Genomic DNA, 21,969 nt, shown 5'->3' with positions numbered 1-21,969 from the left:
TTAATATTACCCCAAACCTAACTACCCAGAAATCATTATTTTAAAGATGTTAGTGTATTTCTCTTCCCTCCATCTCTTTTCCTTTCACTTAGAATGAGAGAGAATATGATATATTACAAGAAGTGCACATAGTTTAGGGTGGTGTGACAGGAATTTGAGGGTATGGGTAGGACTCATATATGTTGAAAATTTTTTCTTTCCCCAAAACATACCAAAGACTTTAGGGAAAAGAGATATCCTTTACTGATTAATGGAGCTTACAAATCAAAATGAAAAATAATGTTTTAAAGCTCTTGAGCCATATTGGCAAAGTGCTGCAATAATACTGAGAATGTGTTGAGAACATTTTAGTGGCAAAAAAAAAAAAAAAAGTTGGTAAAGAGCACCAGAAGTGCACACACACACACACACACACACACACACACACAATTATATATATATACATACACACATGTGTATATACATGCACAATTTATACATACACATATATAGTATTATATACAGAATATATATTTGTTATATATTCTATATATATGCAACATAATATTGGGTTTTATTTGCATTTTGCTGATTGATGATGAGTGGACATCTAATGCTTCCTTGTGAATTTTGTGTGAGTGCATATGTGTTGTCTATTTATGCTCTTTTACCAATTTTATTTTTGGTATAAAAATGTTATATGCTTTGATCCAGTAAATCCATGCTTAGGAATCTGTTCTGAGGGAGTACTTAAAGATGAGGTCTGAAATATATATTCAAGCATATGCATGAGAGCATTATTTAAAGTGGTGAAAAGTGCAAAGCAGTCAATAAAATTAAGGGAATAAACAGTTTTTAAAAAATCCATCCAACATGATATGTTACAAGTTTTGCTCCTTCAGCCTTCTCCTTACCGCTACTTATTGCTCTATAGGTCCATATTTGCAGAGTCTATGACTGAGTCCCTCCCTCCACGTTTTGTTGGCATTTTAATTACCACCATTACCCAGATTAAGGAACTTTCATTGGGTAAAGCAAGAAGCCATCTCCAAACTTCGATCCATGTTTAGTGATGAAGCATCTCCCGTGTTAATCAGAGAAAGTTCCATTCTCTCCATTTGTTCTTATAAGACACCACTAAGAGAGACATAAAGAGATAAGATATGGTACCTACAATAGCAGTAACAGGTGAAGTTTTTTTTCTGTCTTCCTATCCTTTGCTTATTCTATCCTCCTTTCCACTCTCAATCTGCATCCCCCTGCCACTTCTGCAAAGGAATTTTCATCCTGTTTGTTGACTCATTGACTTAACTCACAAGGTCCCTTCTAAAACATATCATGATTCAGACCACTTTTTCTTCAAATTTGTTTTATAGACTATCTGCATCTGCATCACCTACTGTGGGCTGGAATCATGCCTGTACTTAGAAGGAAGCAGAGCAAGAGAAAGTTCTCAGGATTACTTGCATCTTAAATCCAACTAGCCCCCAAAGTTTCTCTACTCCTGAACTTCCAAGATAAAAGAGCTAATAAATCCTCCTATTTTAGCTAGCTTGAACTGGATTTCTATTGACTTTCAAATCAAATAATTAACAATATATACAAAAATTGAGACCAAGATTTTTGGTTGGAAGTAACATACTCCAAAACAAGGAACAAATTGAGATAGGATAAATGGGAGATGTTTTGAAGGGAGAAGTAAGAGGGAGCTCCATTGGTCACACATTAAGAAAAGAGATGATTACACTTTTATCTAGATTTCAGTCCATGTACACACCAAACATGGAAGGGTAAAGAATTTGTCAGAAATATCTCAGGATGTTGGGTTATGTTAGTTGTTTCTTATGGTCTTCAGTAGAATCCTGATAGAAAAGAATCAATTTCCATCTAAGGTATCATGTCTGACATTGGAAAGAGAATTACGTGCACTTCTTTCTTTTTTTTAAGAGAGGCCATTTGCTATCTGATGATAACAATCCTAGAGTATGGAGGATCAAATAAGCTTCCGTCTCCAGGACTTTAAACATTTTTCTCTAAGGTGATGGGCAAATAGACAATTAGGCAACAAGTACAGTGGAGATTAATTTTTGGATACAGGAGTTTTTATAAAAATGTGTTACATTGATTCTTTCTATTCCGCCCTCCATTATCTCCTGCTCTTGACTGCACAAGGCAGAAGCAATAATTGCTTCCATTTTATGGGATGCATCCTTGTGACAGGAAAATGTTGAACTATGCTTTTGTCACCTCTGCCTATTATTTTACATCGTCTCTAGGTACAACAAGAATGAGTGTCATTACTCTGAGGGCTATAGGAAAAGATGGAAAGGTTGGAAGACTATTGCTTAGAAAAAGAAACCACCACATGATTCATATTCAACAGTTATGGACTTATAACATTCTGTAATTAGTTTCTAATTCATAGTGCTTATTATAATCAAATTGACTACCTGCCTAGTAGGGTGCTACATTTATACCTGAGAAACTTTAAACAATTTTGTACAACAGCCTGTTTTTTTAACTGCAAAACAGTTCCTGGGACTGCATAATCTACCCAGTTGAAATAGATGGTTTCCTGTCCCTTATTATGTCCACTTAAAATGCCCTGGGTTATGTCATTGAATGGGTAGAGATAAATACAATTATCCCAGGGAGCAAAACTCTACGTTGCCAGATTGTGAGACCAAGGAACTCGTATCAGAGGACGGATTATTGCCCACCTTAGGCAAGTAGTATGTGTAGTCTTCTGTACACCCACACTCACTGTATTTTCTTTGCCCATCCTTGGAGCTTTAATGGTATTCTCCCTGGACCTCTATGTTTTGAAATGTTTTTCAGTGGTTGTATGTTTTATTTAACTGTAGGATACAGGGTGAACAGGAGCTACCTTTGACCTAACTGAGAAAAATGAAAATCTTCTCAAAATTCTTTACTTAAAGTTGGAGTCAGATACTAAATGTGATTCTAAATTGTTTTCTTAGAGGGAGTAATGTGATTGTATGTGTGTATGTGTATGGGTGTGTAAATGATTGTATTACATGATTGTTAATTTTATGTGTCAGCTTGAGTAGACTATGGTGCCCAGTTGTTTAGTCAAACACAAGTCCAGGTGTTGTTTTGAAGGTATTTTTAGATGTGATTAACATTTACAATCAGTGGACTTATTTATTTATTTATTTTACAACCAGTTGACTTTAAATAAAGACAATTACTTTCTATAATATGTATGGGCCTCATCCAATCCAATGAAGACCTTAAGATCAAAGACTTGAGGTTTCCTGAAGAAGGAATTCTACCTCAAAACTGCAAAATAGAAATCTTGCCTAAGTTTTCAGCCTGCTGGCCTGCCCTACAGATTTCAGTCTTGCCAGCCCCTCTCACAGCGTGAGCCAATTTATTAAACTCTCTTTATCTCTCTATATAGAAGTATATATACTCATAAGTATATAAACTCATATATATGAGTAAAAACTCAGATATTTAAACTTGTATATTTATAAGTATATAAGTTTATATAGGTATATAAGTAAACTTATATATCAATAAATATGTTTATGTAAGTATATAAATATATATACATGATATATATGTATATATATGTGTATATATGTGTGTGTATGTATATATGTGTATATATATATATATATATATATATATCACTTTGTAAAACAACTTGGTAGTTTCTTAAATGCCAAACATGCATCTACCATATGATCCAGCCATTCCACTCTTGATATTTACTCAAGAGAAAGGAGAGCATGTGCATAGAAAAACTTGTACATGAATATTTACAGTAGTTCTACCTGTATTATCCCAAAACTAGAAACAGCTTAAATGTCCTTCAACAGGTGAATCAGTAAGCAAACTGTGGTAAAAATCATATAAAAGAATATACTCAGCAATAAACAATGGAAAGAACTATTGATACATGGTACTAATGGATGAATCTCAAAATAATCGTCCTAAGTGAAAGGTGTCAGTCAAAAATGAATATATACTATGTGATATCCTTTATATACAAGTCTAGTATATACATGAATTTGTATTTCCTAAACTAGTATATAAAGGATATAATATAATGTGTAGCTTTCAAATGATAACTGTTGGTTTATAAATGTGCTTCTCCATTTTTCTGCTTAACTGTGAGTTGTGTAAGGACAAATGAAAAGGAAATTCATATTTCTATTCCCTGTTCCTATTACTTTACCAGATATGTAGTAGACTTTTAGTAAATATTGGCTACATTATTTAATTTCTGAAATATATTCAATAGCATCTTCCAAATTCTTATGGATAAATGTTTTATCTATTGCTTTAAAAAAATAATTCAAACTCTAGTTCATTAATCTGTAACAACTATTCTAATTGTCTCAAATTCAAGAACATAGGACAAATTCTGCTACTAGGAAAGGAGAGGGCCTTATAGGCAAATTGGGAATGGAAGCTGGTCTCTCTGTAACATTTTCTATTCATTTCTCAATTCATTCAAATGTTGAATTAAAAACTTTTGGATTTTCCCTCCCCTCATAGAAACAACCAGATGACAATTTTGGCTGCCTTCGTTAGTGTCCATAGAGACCTTCCAAGATTCCCCAATACCACGCACGCAATCCTCAACTCATGCAATCGTCTGATGCAAATGCCAAGTATTGTTTGTAACCCAGGGGTAGGATTGTGGATGATACAAATCCTTCTGTGGCTTTAGAATGACTGTTGTTTTAAGAAATGGTCTTCTCTGTGACCTGCCTGCTATTTCAAAGAGACAGTATGTCAGTCCCATCAAACAGACTTGGTATTAACATAAAGATGAAACAGCTGAGGCAGTGAGCACATTACTGGAAACTAGGAATCACTGTGGTGAAGTGTTCCCCGCTCAAGTGAAAAGGAGCCTTTAAAGAAGGACTGTGCAATTTGCAAACCTTGGTTGAGAATGTGCCCTTTGAGATTCTCTTTTGGAGCTGAATATAATGAACTGAAAATAGAACCCTAAATAATACTTATTGCGATAGTAAGAATTTTTTTTCCTTACTGTGCACACATCAAGTTCTAAATGCCATCAAATCCACTCATCTCTCAAAATGCCCTGGTTTGCCATTTTTGAACATAATTATACCAGGTTGCTTCCTCTTCCATTCTTTGGTATTTGTGTTGGTGTTTGGAACATTTTAAAGTATTTTAAAGTTGATCAAGTTCATGGTAGCAGGACGGAGTTGGCAGCACTGTATTGATAAAGATCATTTTGTTTTTCTACAGTCTCCTTTCTTTAAGGAAACAAAACCTCAAATACTGGGACTTCTTAATCTTGATGCATATCTTAAAAAAGAAAAGAAGGAAGGATATTGAGCAAGCCATCTTTCTGGAAAACATTCCAACATTCACAGATTCAATTACTAACAACTTATAATCAACTCTGTGCCAGGCACTCAGATACAAGCATGTATAAAGGAGGAAGTTTAACCTAGTAAAGAGAGAAGTCGGGTCAACATATAATTACTATAGAATGTTAACAGTGCCGTAATTATGTAGAAATCCATATGCAGAGGTTCCCAACTGCTTTATACCTAACACACATGAAGGATGATTTAATTCTATCAGTAACAGTTGCTCCTGAGGACAAAAATGAGGCAAGATGGGAATAAAAAGAACAGTGTATGCAAACATAGCATGATATACAGGAACAATGAAATCTTACTCATGGCTGGAACACAGAAGTTAGGAACTGAATGAGGGGGTGTTATGTGTGTAGAGACCCCGTGGGCTACAAATTCTGAAGCATCTTGTACATCTTAGTAAAAAAGTCTGTGCTCGGTAAATGAGAACCACAGAAGGATTTTACATAAAGATCATATGATATTTAGAAATGTATTTAGAAATTTCTATCAGGTGTTAGTGTAGAGAATATTTTTAAGACAGATTAAGCCGAGATGTGAATAAAGCTGCACTATAGTGTCAAAGGCATGACACTAACATAAATTTTTTTTTTTTTTTTCGGTACGCGGGCCCTTCACCGCTGTGGCCTCTCCCGTTGCGGAGCACAGGCTCCGGACGCGCAGGCTCAGCGGCCATGGCTCATGGGCCCAGCTGCTCCATGGCATGTAGGATCTTCCCGGACCGGGGCATGAACCCGCGTCCCCTGCATCGGCAGGCGGACTCTCAACCACTGCGCCACCAGGGAAGCCCACTAACATAAATTTGATGCTGCTTTTACTTCCTGAAGACAACAGCCATGAGATCAAACCCAGTTGTGCTCTCAGTTATGACCAAAATCGTGGGCACTGGGCCCTGGTCTCTGTTCTGTCCTTGCTGGCCTGCTGCCTCATCTACTCCCCAACAGGAGTTTATGACTTCCTGACCTTCGGGACAGAAGCTTCTGCTGACATTCTGATGTCCTACCCAGGCAATGATGTGGTTGGTGGTCATCATCGTTGCCCGGGTCCTCTCCTCTGTCTCCAACGTGACTGTCTACCCCACCGTGCTCTTCCTGGGGAGGCTGGCGATGCAGGATTTCTGGAGGAGGGGCTGCTGCTGGGCATGTGGGCCCCGGGCCCTGGCCGTGTCCTAGGGACCATGGGTCCGATACTGCTAATCGTCCTGTGGGTCACCGTGACGCTCGCCCTGGCCCTGTTGCTGCCCGACCTCGGCGAGATCATCGGCATCGGCGGCGGCGTCAGCTCCTTCTTTATCTTCCCAGGTCTGTGCCTCATCTGTGCCATCAGTGTGGAGCCCATAGGACCCCGAGTTAAGTGCTGCTTGGAGGCCTGGGGAGTGGTCTCCGTGCTGGTCGGCACCTTCACCTTTGGGTGGAGCACGGTGGCTGCTGTCATGGAGCTGCTCTGGGGGCGGCCAGTGCCTGAGCAGGGCGGGGTCTCCACGGCCGCCCTCATCTGGCTGCCTACATCCAGCCGTGAGATCGATGTAATTTCATTATAAAGATGCTGGAGTAACTGAAAGCAACAAACAAACGACAACAAAACCCCCAAAATCTTCTTTGAAGTTAAGCTAGGGAAATTTGGGGGCTTACCTACTAGTTATTTGGATAGAGGAAACCCTGACAACTCTTCTTGTATTTTCCAGAATACCAAGAAGTAATATTGTAAATTATCCGTCCTCTCTGTGTGTGACGAGGATGGAGAGTTTAATTACCGCCATATTTTTGAGAGGTGCAGAGTGAGGAAACCGTTTCCTCAGAATTTGTTCCCAGGATCTCTCAGAGACAACACATTGCCTCCCAAAAGTGTAGGATGTGAACTCTGTCAAAAGGAACCTGTAGGGGATTTCCCTGATTAAGAATCCGCCTGCCAATGCAGGGGACACGGGTTCGAGCCCTGGTCCGGGAAGATCCCACATGCCGCGGGGCAGCTAAGACCGTGATCCACAACTACTGAGCCTGCACTCTAGAGCCTGCGAGCCACAACTACTGAGCCCGTGTGCCACAACTACTGAAGCCCGCGGGCCTAGAGCCCGTGCTCCGCAGCAAGAGAAGCCACCACAGTGAGAAGCCCGCGCACCACAACAAAGTGTAGCCCCCGCTCACTGCAACTAGAAAAAGCCCACGCAGCAACGAAGACCCAACACAGCCAAAATTAAATAAATTAATTAGTTAAAAGAAAAAAAAGGAACCTGTAGTGTCCAGCTGTTCCCTATCTGGAAGATGGGATAATAATTCCTACTTTGCAAGACTATTATAAAAAGTATAGAAATTACATTCAAAGTGCACAGAACAATGCCTCTTTTATAGTGGGTCTTATAATTAATTATTTGTATAAATCATTCTTTAAATTCCGAAAATTATTCTTATAAAAAGAAGCTAGGCACCACAGGAACACCTGGGATAAGGATGTACAGAAATCTAAAGAGAAAAAGGATGTGAGCAAGGAGGATTCAATTATGTTATTCACAATATTTCATAAAATTTGACAGAACTTCCTGATACTCTGGAACATACGGTTTTTTAAAACGTACAGTAGCAAAAGATGTGAGGGTGGGTGTTGCTGGAGCAGATAAGAGTCTGTGTGGAGAGCTGTGGTGTCCATCAGGATTGTAACCATCAGAAAAGATTAGCAGGCAACTAAGGGAGATAGCAGGAGTTGAAAGCACCAACAGAGGGAAAATAAATGTCAAGAAACTTAGAAATGGAGGGTAAAATCCAATGTTATCTTATCACTAGAGTTGCTGAAAGACAGCCACAGTGTTCCTATAAAGAAGTTTCTGGAACTGAAAAAATCAGAGGAGGTACGTGAGGAAGCCTGAGAAATCCTGTGCAGTGACAGACATCGAAGAAATCTACTTTAGGAATCCCTTCAGCAGATGAACTAAATGGCAGTCTCTACAAGGTAGACCATCTGCTTGCTAGTTGCAGCCAAACAATAAGTCATCCCCCAAACTCCAAGTTTGGCATGAAAAACTCGAAGACCATCTGTGCTTCATATTCAGATTGTCTCCCTTTTCAGACCTCTAAGATTTTCCATACAAAGTCAATCTTTTCCACCACCATTAGGTCAATATCTTTACATAGAGAATATACATCTACTACTTTTTTTGAAACTCCAAATTTAAATTCAGGAAGAGCATTCATTCATTCATTCATTCAACCAATGGGCTAGGCTCTGTGATATTTTCTGGGGCTAACTCAATGAAAAAGACAGTCATGGTGTCTATCCTTACAGGACACTGCATTCTAGTAAAGGAGACTAATGTTAAACAACTAATCACACAATTAATCATATAATGATCAGTGAGGTAAAATGTGGGGATATTAGGAGAGCGTATACATTGTACTCACTATTGCCATAAGCAATGAAAGACAGGGCCTGCCGTGATTATATTTGCTCTTTTTTTGTTTTGTTTGTTTTTAAGGATCTCCTGGATGGCCTCTTCAAAACTGTTTTCAAATATTTATTGATTGAAACTCATTTTAGGTTGGCAGCCGGCCATTGTCCTTCATTAGAACACCATTCACCTGGAAGCCACAAGTGCTCCTGCTGCTGCATAGGAACAAACAGTTCTCAGCTATTGCCACCTCCCCTCCCTGCCCCCATCTTCTGTGCTCCAGATATGCATGTAAGTCTTTGGTGGAATAAGAAAGAATACCTTCCCAACAATTCTGTGACTCACTTCTGCTTGTGCTTTGAATTTTATAAACCCTCCTCTTTCTCTAGAAACTCAAAACCTGTCCAGAAGACAAGGACAGGATAGATGACCCATCAGGCCTCCATTCTTCATCTCTCTGATCTGCATATAGACCCTGTGAAAACACACACACAAATTTTCTCCATCTGCATGTAGATAAAAAAATATCTTTCATGCATATCAGTTCATATAAATGATTAGATTTTGTATATTTTTGTTTTACTCTTTTCCTTGTAAAAGAGACTCAGGAAACATCCATAAACATAGACATAAATATAGATCTTTAATATATTTACCTAAAGTCACTGCCAAAAAGGTAAAATACTATGAAGTGGACACATTCTTTCAACTATAAAGAGTATCTGTTTTCTCTTTTAGAAATCTGTGGAAGTATATATCTAATTTAAGAGAATATTTACTAATTCCATTCTAGGAAATGTATTGATTCTGTAGGTCCTTTGATGATTAAAAACTTAATATACCAGTGAATAAGGGCAGAGCATCCTGCCTTACTTGAATCCACAGCCGGCCACCATTCTTATATGAATAACAAATAAAAAGCTGCTTTCTGAAAGCAACATTAGTCATCATAGAATTAGATTATTAAACAAAGTAAAATATGTAAATGTTTTTCTCCATATCACTTATTGCTCTCTGAAATTATATACACATGCACATATATATTATTTATCTATTTACCTATCGTTTATCTATCTATCATTTATCTATTAACCTATCTCCCTTTAGATTGTCAGATCCATGAAGTTTCCAGTACCTGCAAGAATTTTGGACAAACAATAAATATAGACTGAGCCCTTTGATCCAAGAACATAGTATATTTCTCCACTTATTGAGGTCTTCTATAATTTTTCTCACTAATATTTTATAGTTTTCATAGTTCAGGTATTACACTTATTTAGTGAAATTTAAATGTAAGTATTCATAATTTTGATGCTATTGTAGTCTTTTTCATTGTAATTTCCAACTATTTTCTGACAGTGTATTGAAAACCAATTTATTTTTGGTACTTAATTCCATTTTCTGCACTGATCTTAATTCCATTTTTTCTGCTTCTTTTGCATATATTTTGTTCTTTTCCTAGCTTCTTACAATGGAAACTTAAATCAATAATTTGATAACTTTAAAGCTATAAAACTCCCCCCAAAAGCACTTTAGTGTTATCCCATAAATTTTATATGCTGCATTTCAATTGTCCTTCAATTCAAAATATTTTTGTTTCTTTCTGTGATTAGCATTTGATCCATAGTTTATTTTTAAATGGAGAGTGTAAATCCCAGGTATTTGTCCATTTTGCATGTATTTTTGTGTTCATGATTTCTAGTTTACTTTCACTGTAGTCAGAGAACATAATTTATATATTTTCAATCCTATAGCCTAGGATATGATATACTTTGTTGATTCTACCATGAACAGTCAAAAAATAATGTGTGTGTATGTATATATTAAATGTATGTACACCACTATGATTCTTTTTAAAATTTTGATTGTGTTTGTCTAGTGTATATTTTTCAATTCTTTTACTTTTAACCTGTATATATTTTCATATTGAAAGTGGCTTTCCGGTTTACAGCATGTAATTGATTCTCGCCTTTTTAATTTAAACTAATAATCTCCTCAGTTTTTTTCACTGATGTGCTTAGAACAGAGGTTGGTAAACATTTCTATAAAAGACCAGATCATAAATATTTTCATATTTCCAGGCCATTAAGTCTCTGTCATAACTAATCAATTCTGTCAGTGTAATGCAAAAGCAGCCATAATCAATATGCAAGCAAATGGGCACAGCTGGATTTGGCCCTTGGACTGTAATTTGCTAACCCTTGGTTTAAATCATTGAGATTTAATGTGATTTTTCATATGGTCGAATTAAAATCTTCCTAGCTGTTTTCTGTTCATTTCATCTGTTCTTTGTTTCTTTCTTTTACTTTTTTCTACATCTTTTGGACTGAGTATTCTTTTATTAGTTTATTTTGTATCTACAATTAGCTTATTAGTTAGAACAATTTTAAAATTAATATGTCCCCTCAATAGATGTTCTTGAGTTTGCAATATATGTATTTAATTAATTGTGATATATATTCAAATAACATTATGACACTTTCGCTGTAATCTAAGGACCTCAAACAATGTACTCCAATACATTCTTCCTACCCATTGTACTAATTTTGTATTACATTTTACTTTCACATATGCTATAAACAGACAAATGTTGCTATTTTTTAGACAGTCATATTTAAGAGCAATAAAAAGGAGGAAAAAATTATTTTTATTCTCTTAATTTATGCCATATCCACCATTCTTCATTTCTTTGTGTAGATGTGCTATTTTTTTTATAACATCTCTATTGGCGTATAATTGCTTTACAATGTTGTGTCAGTCTCTGCTGTATAACAAAGGGAATCAGCTAAATGCATACATACATCCCCATATCCATTTGTTACTTGATACATGCTGACTGAAGTAGTGGAGCAAGGGGAAGGCATTCTATGTTTCTTTGATTCAACATCAATTTTAGTTAGGCACTTGCCTTTTGTCTTATTCCTTCATCTGGAACATATTCCTCTGCCATCTCATTTTGTCTAATTTTCTGTGTTTGTGGTCTCCATTCCACAGGCTGCAGGGTTGCAGTTCCTCTTGCTCCTGGTGCCTGGCCCCTGGTGGATGAGCCTGTCTAAGGGGCTTGTGCTGGCTTCCTGGCGGGAGAGACTGGTACCTGCCCACTGGTGGGTGGACCTGGGTCTTGTCCTTCTGTTGGTCAGGACCATATCAAGGGGTGTGTTGAGTGGCAGCTGTGGGGTCAGGAAGACTTTAGGCAACCAGTCTGCTGATGGGTGGAGCTGTGTTCCTGTCCTGTTGGTTGTTTCGCTGAGGCATCCCAGCACTGGAGCCTACAGGCTGTTGGGTGCGGCCAGGTCTTTGTGTCAAAAAGACAGCCTCCAGGACACCTCATACAAAGAGTACTCTCCAGTATCTCTGTCACCAGTGTCCTTGTCCCTACAGTGAACCACAGCCACCCCCTGCTTCCCCAGAACACTCCAAGACCAGCAGGTAGGTCTGTCCTAGGCTCCTATGAAGTCGCTGCTTTTTCCCTGGGTCCTGGTGCACACAAGACTTTATGTGCCCTCCAAGAGTGGAGTTTCTATTTCCCCAATCCTGTGGAGTTCTTGAAATCAAGCCCCACTGGTCTTCAAAGCCAAATGTTCTGGGGGCTCCTCCTCCCAATGCCAGACCCCCAGACTGGGGAATCTGACGTGAGGCTCAGAACTCTCACTCCTGTGGGAGAATCTCTGCAATATATCTATTTTCCAGTTTGTGGGCCACCCACCCAGCAGGTATGGGATCTGATTGTGTCACATATGTGCCCCTCCTACCATCTCAGTGTGGCTTCTTCTTTGTCTCTGGATGTAGAATATCTTTTTTGGTAGGTTTCAGTCTTTTTCCTTGATGCTTGTTCATCAGTTAGTTGTGATTCTGGTGTTTTTGTGAGAGGAAGTGAGCTCAAGTCTTCTACTCTGCCATCTTGAAAGTAGACTCAGGTACTCACTTTTTGAATGTATTAGTCAGTTTCAGTCAGTAGACAGATGCCTCAGAGTAATACGAAATGGGAATTTTTCACATAAGGAATGATTAACTATGAACGAGGAATTAAATATTACTAAGAGATAAAGAGATCTCAAGAGAATATCCTTGGGTTGAGGGGAAGTATCCAAGAGTGAAACAAACATTGAAGTATGGGTGCTTTCCAAGGCTGGAATCCAGTCATTGTTGAAGTGTGTATGATTGCAGCCCGCTGAAGAATGGACAAGTCTCTTGAGCTACTCCCAGGCAAACTTTTTTCCACCAGTTGGCACCAGAGTACTTGTGGGATGAGGTTGGTGAGCAAGGAAGTATGAACTGGGAATGGCATGTAGGAAATTCCCCACTAGTGTACCAGAAGACTACATTATGTGAGCAGGAAGCCACTTTCTAGGGTGCTGAAGAAATTTGCTGTGAATCTGTTTGTGGGGGTACTTCTGAAGTTGCTGGAAAGCTAAATAGGGTGGAAATTGTATTCATCAGAAAGCCACTGGGAAGCAGCGAACTGAGGAAGAAGAAAGGTATATTAAACACCCCGAGAAGCTGGCCAGGGAGCTTGCAGAATCACTGAAGTCTGCGGGACCATCCATGTAATTCAATGGGAATCTGTCCACATGGGTTTCTGCTAAATTTGCCAGGAAATCTGATGGAGAACCTGTGGAACTTGCCCAGATGTTGCTCTTGGGTAGAGCCATTGGACTTGCCTCAGGGAAGTCAGGTGAGGCATCTGTGGAACTTTCCATTGCGTAAAACAGGAGGAAGTCTGCTGGGGCTTCAGGTCTTGCTGGGAAGTTGCCTGTAAGTGGCGTTGCTGACCCACCCAGAAAACCAACTAGTCTGTAAAACCCAACTGTGAGAGTGCTGCTGAAATTCACGAGGGTCCACTCTCCCTGGTGTCAGTCATACTAATCCAACTTCCCAGCAGCAGAAAGAATAAAACACTTTTTTTTTTTTTTTTTGAATAAAACACTTTTGAACCAGGATGAAAAGCCTCATTCTCTAAGAGTGTCCCTCCAGTGCCCTCTGCTGTCAAACTTCTCTTTTTTCCAGTGTTCCAGTGTCACAAACAGGGCGATTTGGTGCATTTGGAGCTGAGAGGTAAGAAATTAATAAATGGTCCAGTCTATCTCTTGGGCTCAATCCCAAAAGCAGGATTAAATCAATCCCAAATCTCATCGTTGTGAACCTATCTTCTGGGACCACTTACAGTACCAATTCTGTATCATTTAAGGCCCAGTCAGGAAATGGAAACCACATAATAATATGAAAGAATTATGAAATATTTTCAAGGAGTTGACTATCAAAAGGGAATAAAAGAAAACTCTAAAGAATCATCTACTGCTGAGAGAGAATACCCCAGGAAGACATAGGCGTTGAAGAGGATAATCCTCTCCAAGCCTAGGATTCAGATTTTGCTGGAGTGTATGGGCTTCCAGAATATACATTTGTTGAGATGGCCTTGGTCAGAGCTAATCTGCAGTCAGTGGACTGAAGCAGGTGCGTTGAGAACTACAAACCAGGGCTGACAAGCTAAATATCTACCCCTGGAAGACTGGTGATTTGAGGATGGTAGACAGAGAACTGTGGGCCAGGAGTGTCAGGCAGTGATTTTTTTTTTTCCAAGAAGCATATAACAGGCTGAGGTGGGTGGGCAAGAAATTCACCAGGAAGCTGTCAAGCTGTCAGCTGGGTGTGTTGAAGAACTTGCAGGGAATTTGGCTCGGCACCAGCTGGGCTCACCAGAAAGTCACTGGGAAGATGCCAGCAGAGGGGAGGGTGCTGTGAAACTTTCTAGGAAGCTGCCTAGGGCTCCCACAGAAGGATCAAAAAAGGTACCTGTGGGGGCATTGTTACACAGGAAGCGCTCAGTGAAGACACCTGCAGAATGTCACCAACACTCACTGGGGTGAGCTCTATCAAGGGTCTGCACACCAGCCTCCCCCACTGAAACAAAAGGAAGCAAAGCCTGCCAGAACCAGGAAGAGAGCCCCTTCCTTCTCCAGTGTTCTTTCAGGGAAAAAATAATGTTCTTGTATCACACAGGACAAGGAAGGAGGGATTCAGAGTTGAGAAGCACTGAATGGATGATTGGAGTTCTAGGTCTCCACAGGAGGTCTTCTCAGGGACCCTTTCCATTAACGATCTGGGCTCTGGATGTGACCCTGCCCCAACTCTGCACATAGGTTTACTGTTCCCATCCTTCAGCTGCAATGTGTCTTCATCCTTGTACTGAGGGTGAGGAAATTAGCTGCTTTTCCTCCATCTGCTGCAAGATGATACAGGAGATGCAAGGGCTTCTCCCTTCCTGCAGCAGCTCTGTTCTCCTCCATCAGGTCTGTCTCAAAGGGAGGTTTCCTCAGTTCTCCAGCCTTGCTCCAATTTTTCTTGGGGACCCTCAGTGAGGTCCTTGAAAAAGAGGCTTCGAGTGGGCAGAAATCCCCCTCGTGTTTGTGCAGCTCAGGATGTCCTTGCTCTCATACTAGTCCACAAGCAGCCACAAGAATTCTGTTAAAGATTTTCGCTCAGTTCTTCCCACAGTCTGTGACATCATCCAGAAATCCAACAGCAGCTGCTCCAGATGAGCAAGTCCTCTTGTGCAATCGCTTCTTAGGGATGCCTACCTTCCCTTCAACTTGAAGTTAGTTGGTTTCACTGTGGCCTCAGCTCTCCGATGAATTCAAGAAAAGCTGTGATTTTACAGATTATCCAGTATATGTTGATAAGTTGGAAGCAATGCTCCTTCTAGCTTTTTTACATCATAAGGGCAAGTAATCTTCCCATAAATGTATATTTGTAGACAAGTGAAAGAATAAACATTAGTAATGCTTAAAAAAAAAAGTAAAACATTTCTGATTCCCCAAACTGGGAGTCTTTTGGATCACCATGATTTCCTTCTGGGCACGTACTAGTTCTTCAATATCCCAGTTAAAATGTGCTCTAAGTTTAATACAGTAAGTGTGTGTTTAATACAGACAGGTTTGACTAAACCAGAACCATGAGAACCTTATTTAAATTTCCTTTTTAGAACATCTTGTTTAAATTGGACACCTATATTCTGACAAAGTATTTAATTTTGGGTTCATTCATTTACTATTAATTCACTTATTTATGTATGCGTGCATTTATTCACGATCCACATATTTACACACATGTATTTATACTATACAAGAACAGTATTAAATATTAGAGAAATAAAAATAAACAAAAAGTAAATAAGAAAAGCATATAAAAGTACCTAGTCCTCATCACAACTTAGAGTCCCAAATGGCCTTAAAATAATTTTGTCATGTGATCTTTTTTTTTAATCTTTGTTCTCAAGTTATCTCCCGCTCAGTGCTAGGTACTTTATATTCTCTATTCATCAAAAACTTGGCAGGCAGTTTGTATTCTAAAACTATAATAAACCTTGCTTTTCTTTTTAAAAGATCCAATATGGTTCAAATTATTCTATAATTTAGCACTATAATAAATGAATGACCATGAATGTTTGCTCTCTGTTGCATTAAATATAGTCAGATCTTCCAACATCCTTCACCTTAAATAATGTCCTCTAACTGGTCGTCATCATCCATTGTTAACTCTCCAACCAATTTATTTCATTGTGTTCTACCTGATAGTTCTATAAAGGAAATGTGAACTTCGACCTCTCCAAAGTTTTTCATAATAATTAGAATAAAGTCCAAAGTCTTGAACTAGTTCTAAAATTCCTTAAATGATCTGGCTTTTATATTCCACACTTATTCCACACTTATTCTTCACAAGCACTGACACTCTTTTTTTTTCTTTTTTGAAAATGATATGATCCTCCCCACCTGAGGATCTATATGAAAGCTGCTCTTTCTGGCAATATGCTGTCTCCCAGCCAATAACTGATATTTTCTCCAGCCTTTCCCTAGTTATCTTTTTCTTCTCAGACTAAATATCATGCTCCACCAAAAAGAAAAAAAAAAAAGGGAGACAGAGAGAGAGAGAAAGAAATCCTGTTCATTTTCCCTAGTACTATGTTACCTGAATACTATATAATCATTCAGAACCTTCTTCATACTGGTAAGTATTTGCGTGTCACTGTCATCCATATTAGATTCTAAGCAGAATAAGAGCAGAGATGGTGTCTATCTTTAATACTGCAAAATCTCAAATTCCTAACAGAGAATCTGGTTATGTGGAGGGTAATCAAAATTGAAAAATACATTATAATGTTTAAAATAATGAAACCAATTCTTATCCAAATATATTTTGCCCCTCCCTTCCCTAATTGACCAGATTTTTTAAAATCTATTTTTGACACTTTAGGTGTTTTTTTAACCCTTGTTTTTTCCTATTATTTCTTTGCAGTGTGACTTAGTATGTGATTCTCAGTTGCTTAAATTATTGTCTCAGATCATTTTCATGCCAGCAGTTATGTTTTGTCACTCATAATGGACTATTTTCCTGGCAGATGAGTCTCACTTCAGAATATAAAACATAGGGGAAAATGGATATTTTCTAAAAAAAAAATACCTATGTTAGGAGCCATCTGAATATAAGAAAGCACAAAGGAAACTTACTGAGAAACTAGAATATTTTTATATCTGCTAATAGGTAAAAATACATCAAGCCATTAACGGAGGCATAGACAAAAAAAAATTGTTTTCCATAGGAAGAAGCAACGGATAGACTTCCAGTTTCCTGGACCGTGATAAATAAATTTCTGTTGTTTATAAGCTGCCCAGTGTGTGGTATTTTGTTTTAGAAGCCTGAAGGACACAGACCACAAGTACCGGGGAAGCACATGGTGCAGAGGTGCTCCACAAGCTGCACGTTCTGAGAAGTCTTCCAAGTTGAACAATGACAGAAATTGTATTGTAGCCATGTCTCTTTTGAATTCACTTTATTAACTCCACTGTGCCTCCTCCTAGATTTGACCAGAAGGCTCTTATCCAATGTTGTACTTTGTTCTTTGAAAGGTTGGGGAGCTACAGTGCCCCAGTCATTCCCAGTTCACTGCTCGTTAAGATTTCTTATGCCAATGTTTTGATAACTGTTTCCCAGAATTCAATTAGAATCTATAAATTTTGCTTATTTATGTACAACACAATTCCACAACTAGATGTGGGTCCATGCTTCCATCCTTCTATGTGATCAGTTATTGAAACTCACTTCCGTTTATGTTCTAGAATGGACTCCAAACAATCCTTGATGGCAATGCCAATCATGATGGCATTGTCATTAACTGTGGTGACAGCCAGGTGTTACTGACCAGACAGCGTGTTCTCCGAGACAGGCACATGTTACATTTGTTTCTCTCTATGTCATATTTCGTCTATTTTCTTTTATAATGGTAAGTGATATTTGACTCTTTATTTTAATTTCCCTTTTGGGACCTGGACATAAAAAGATATCTACCTTGTAAATTTTATCTTTCATCTTCTTTTATATACCTTAATATGAAAAACCAAAACAAAACAAAATTCAAAGAGAAATTTCTTTAGTGTTACTGAATACTTTATTTTAAAAATCAGGTAATGGATTCACTCTATTTAAAATAAAATTAATCTTCCACTGTTATCTGGAAAGAAATGGAAATAGTCAAACTGCAGAAATACAAGATATTTTCTAAAAAGGTACATTTTTCACTTGTAATTTTTCTGTTCAAAGTGTTTGATTTAAAAGCCTAACCCTTCTGGCAAAGGGATCCTACCACAAACATGTAGCCTCTTGAGCTGAAGACTTTCTTCCCTCACTAGAAGCATGAGGTGGCATTACTGGAGACGTGCCTTCGTCCCCCTTAGGTGGCAGCACCATGGATCAGCAAAGAGTGACGGTAGCAAGACAAACCAAGCTGGCCAGAATAGCACTGCAAGAGCTCTAAAAGCAAATCATTTTTGGAACCTCAGGCCACAAAAATAGAATAGGGCCTGGGTTGTAAGCTTAAACAGGGTGACAGCCTGCTAAAATGTGATAGATTAGTCAAAAAGGACCCAGAGTCTCTAACAGAAAATTCAAATTGTCCTTATGAACCATTGGTTGATTCATGGACAACTGCAATTTAAAAACCTAACAAACTGTTTTTCAAACCTCTTCTCACAGTTCGTACCTTGGTTTTAATAATATGTGCTAGTGATGCATTCTCACTTGAGAGTATTAAACTGTGATACCTCTGCAGGATATGCTGTATGTCCTTTCGCAACTGAAAGGGATTTACTTCCTTCAGAGAAATGTTTGGTAGTTTAGGAAGACTGAGAAAACTTGGAGGCTATAGAACGAGGGGAAGGATGAAAACAACTCCACAGAAAAGAATGGTAATAATCACTGGCAATAGTCTTTGCTTTTAATCATTGTCTCATGTATTGATGAATAAATGTACTTCTGCTTCTTTTTCTTCAGAGGTTTTGACTTTCACAATGAAAGAAGAACATGCCATGTGCAGATGTGGTTCCAAAGTATTGGAGGTCATTGAGAATCCCACTAGGCTCGGGATGGTTGGTTACATCAGCTTTCTACAGTTTGTCTTCTATGTAAAGTATCTAAACGTTACAGAATATTCTTGTATTATGCCAGCACTATGCCTCGTGCTAGTTTCACTAGACTTCTCATTTTATCAGGCTGACAAAACAGGTGTCTCTGGAAATATCAGAACACAAAATAAAGCTAAAAAAAATCAAGAGCTAGGGCTTCCCCGGTGGCGCAGTGGTTGAGAGTTCGCCTGCCGATGCAGGGGACACGGGTTCGTGCCCCGGTCCGGGAAGATCCCACATCCCGCGGAGCGGCTGGGCCCGTGAGCCATGGCCGCTGAGCCTGCGCGACCGGACCCTGTGCTCCGCAACGGGAGAGGCCACAACAGTGAGAGGCCCACGTACCACAAAAAATTAAAAAAAAATTAAAAATCAAGACCTAAAGGATAGGAGAAATTATTTTATAGAACTATGAGAAAATTAATGTCATATGAATTTCCATAGGCCAGAGACCATCATGGAATAATTTGATAGGCTTAGACCAATTAAGAAGACAGATACAATTATATTAACAAATGATATTTGGAAAAGGTTAACAGTACAGTGTTTTGTATTACATAAAACCATTCTCATATTACTCCCAAGATGATCATTAACTTATCATTGTGTGACATTAAGCAGAGCTCTGTTATTTTAAAATTTATTTTTCTTTAAAATTGATGTAATAGTACCGACTCTATAGAGCTGTTCCACAGAATTAATTCAATGTCCGCAAATAATGCCTACAATTAGCCAGGCACTATTCTAGGCCTTGTGGGTCTAGCTGATAATAAAATAGTTGAGGTCCTAGCTCTTACACAGCTCAAATTCTAGTAGAAGTGGTAGATAAGTAGATACATAAACATAATGTGTTGTGTTAATACAGTTTTGATAAATATAAGTTGTAATAAGAAGATAGAGAGCATTAAGGGACAATGGGACTGAGATTTAGAATGCCTCTTGACAAAGTAACATTTGAACAGAGACCTGAATGAATGGGAGTAGGTAGTAACGTCTATATCTGGTTAGACGTTTTTTTCTGGAACCAAACTTCTTGCTTTTGAATGCTGGCTCTGTCACTTACTAGTTGGACAACTTTGGAAAGTTTAACTAATAGCTCATGCTACATCTTCCATATCTATAAAAAGGTAATGATAATAGTACACACCTACTAAAGCATGAAACTTATGACATTAACTTGTAATGTTAAATATTATTATTATCTTTAATGTTATCAACATTAGGGGAAGAATATTGCAGATAGAATGAGGATTAAATGAAAAAAGCTTGATTTGGGAGTTTCTTGACATGTTGAAAGAATTGGAATATAAGCAAGTGTGATTGGAGTAAACTGCAGTTTTCCAGTGGGAAGTGGTATGAGATGAGAACAAAAAGCAAGCTTGGGTTAAGTGGGGGTATGTCTTGGAAAAATATTATAGAATATTATAATATAATATAATATATTTTGCAATAGGAATGATGGAGAGTTATTATGTAATTTTATTAGAGATGTAACACTTTATTATATATTTTATTGAGATAAAACTAGCATACAGTAAAATGTATGTATACTAAGTGAACACATTGACAAGTTTTGATAAATGTATACAACATGTGACCAACATACTAACCAAGATATTGAACACTTCGCTGACTGCAGAAAATACCTTCATTCCTCTTCCAATCAAACATCACCTCCAAGTCCCAACCATCCTGAAGCTTTTCTTCTTACCTAGATTAAGAAATGTCTAATAGACCACTCATATATTTCATCCATAAGGACAAAATATTCAATTCGGCACTGCCAAAGGTCTTACATGGGCCAAGACATTCTCAGTGTGTCCCTGCTTCCTTTCACAGTAAATTTGCCAAGCTAGTGATTGGTGATTAAGTGCTGACACTTGGCTTCTGCTCTTCTAGGATCCTATCATCCTATTAAAGTCAGGGACTCCAACACCACAGCCACATCCCCTATAGTCATAACTGCCCCGAAAAGGAGAACAGCCAAAAATGTAAAGGATGTATGTTGCTCCATCACAAGTGTATTTTTCAGTGTGTTAGTAAAGGTGATATCTTACAAATCTTCTTATGAAATGTAACTGTGGTGGGTAAGTGTGCAATACATAGATAATAAATCCAGGCATGCATTCTAATCCCATATCCTCTGGATCCCCTTCTTTACATCACGCCAGGGAAGCTCTGGCATCTCAACCTCAACACGTTAAATTTTATCTAACTATCAGTTAATCAAACAATTAAAATTTAGAGCTACCTCCAGCTGAAGAGCCAAATCATAAAATGTGGAATCTCTATTAAGTATGTGCACATAGTTGAATTGGGTCCAATTGTGTGTGATATTTCACCTTCATTTGTCTTTCAGCCTTGGAATCCACCCCACATATATTCTCCTGCAGATATATATTAGCAAAGTCCTGCAACTCTTTTGGTGAGTAAGTTATCTTCTGCTGGGTTGTAGTGTGTACCCATACTCTTGAAGCATACTGAGTTTTGATTCTACTTATGGGTGTAGTGGAAAAAGGGATAGTTCTGATCTGTCTTGAGGAAAATGTGCATTCCCCTTCCTATGGCATAAACCTTAGTAATATTTTCACAGAGTTTTAAGACAATTGAAGGCTAGTTTCCTCAGATGCCAAGTACAAGCTTCCACTGGCAGAAGATGCTAGTACTGACTTAAAGGTTGGAGATTATCAGTTTCCTGTGGATCCACCAGATGTCCCCATTCCAAGTGTCAGGATCCCATTCTGTCCCAATGTCCTTATTTTTCATGGGA

Source organism: Stenella coeruleoalba, assembly GCF_951394435.1.
Source record: "Stenella coeruleoalba genome assembly, chromosome: 17".
In the NCBI taxonomy this organism is placed as follows: domain Eukaryota; kingdom Metazoa; phylum Chordata; class Mammalia; order Artiodactyla; family Delphinidae; genus Stenella; species Stenella coeruleoalba.
The sequence above is the reverse complement of the archived record's forward strand: the minus strand, read 5'-3'. Positions refer to the sequence as shown.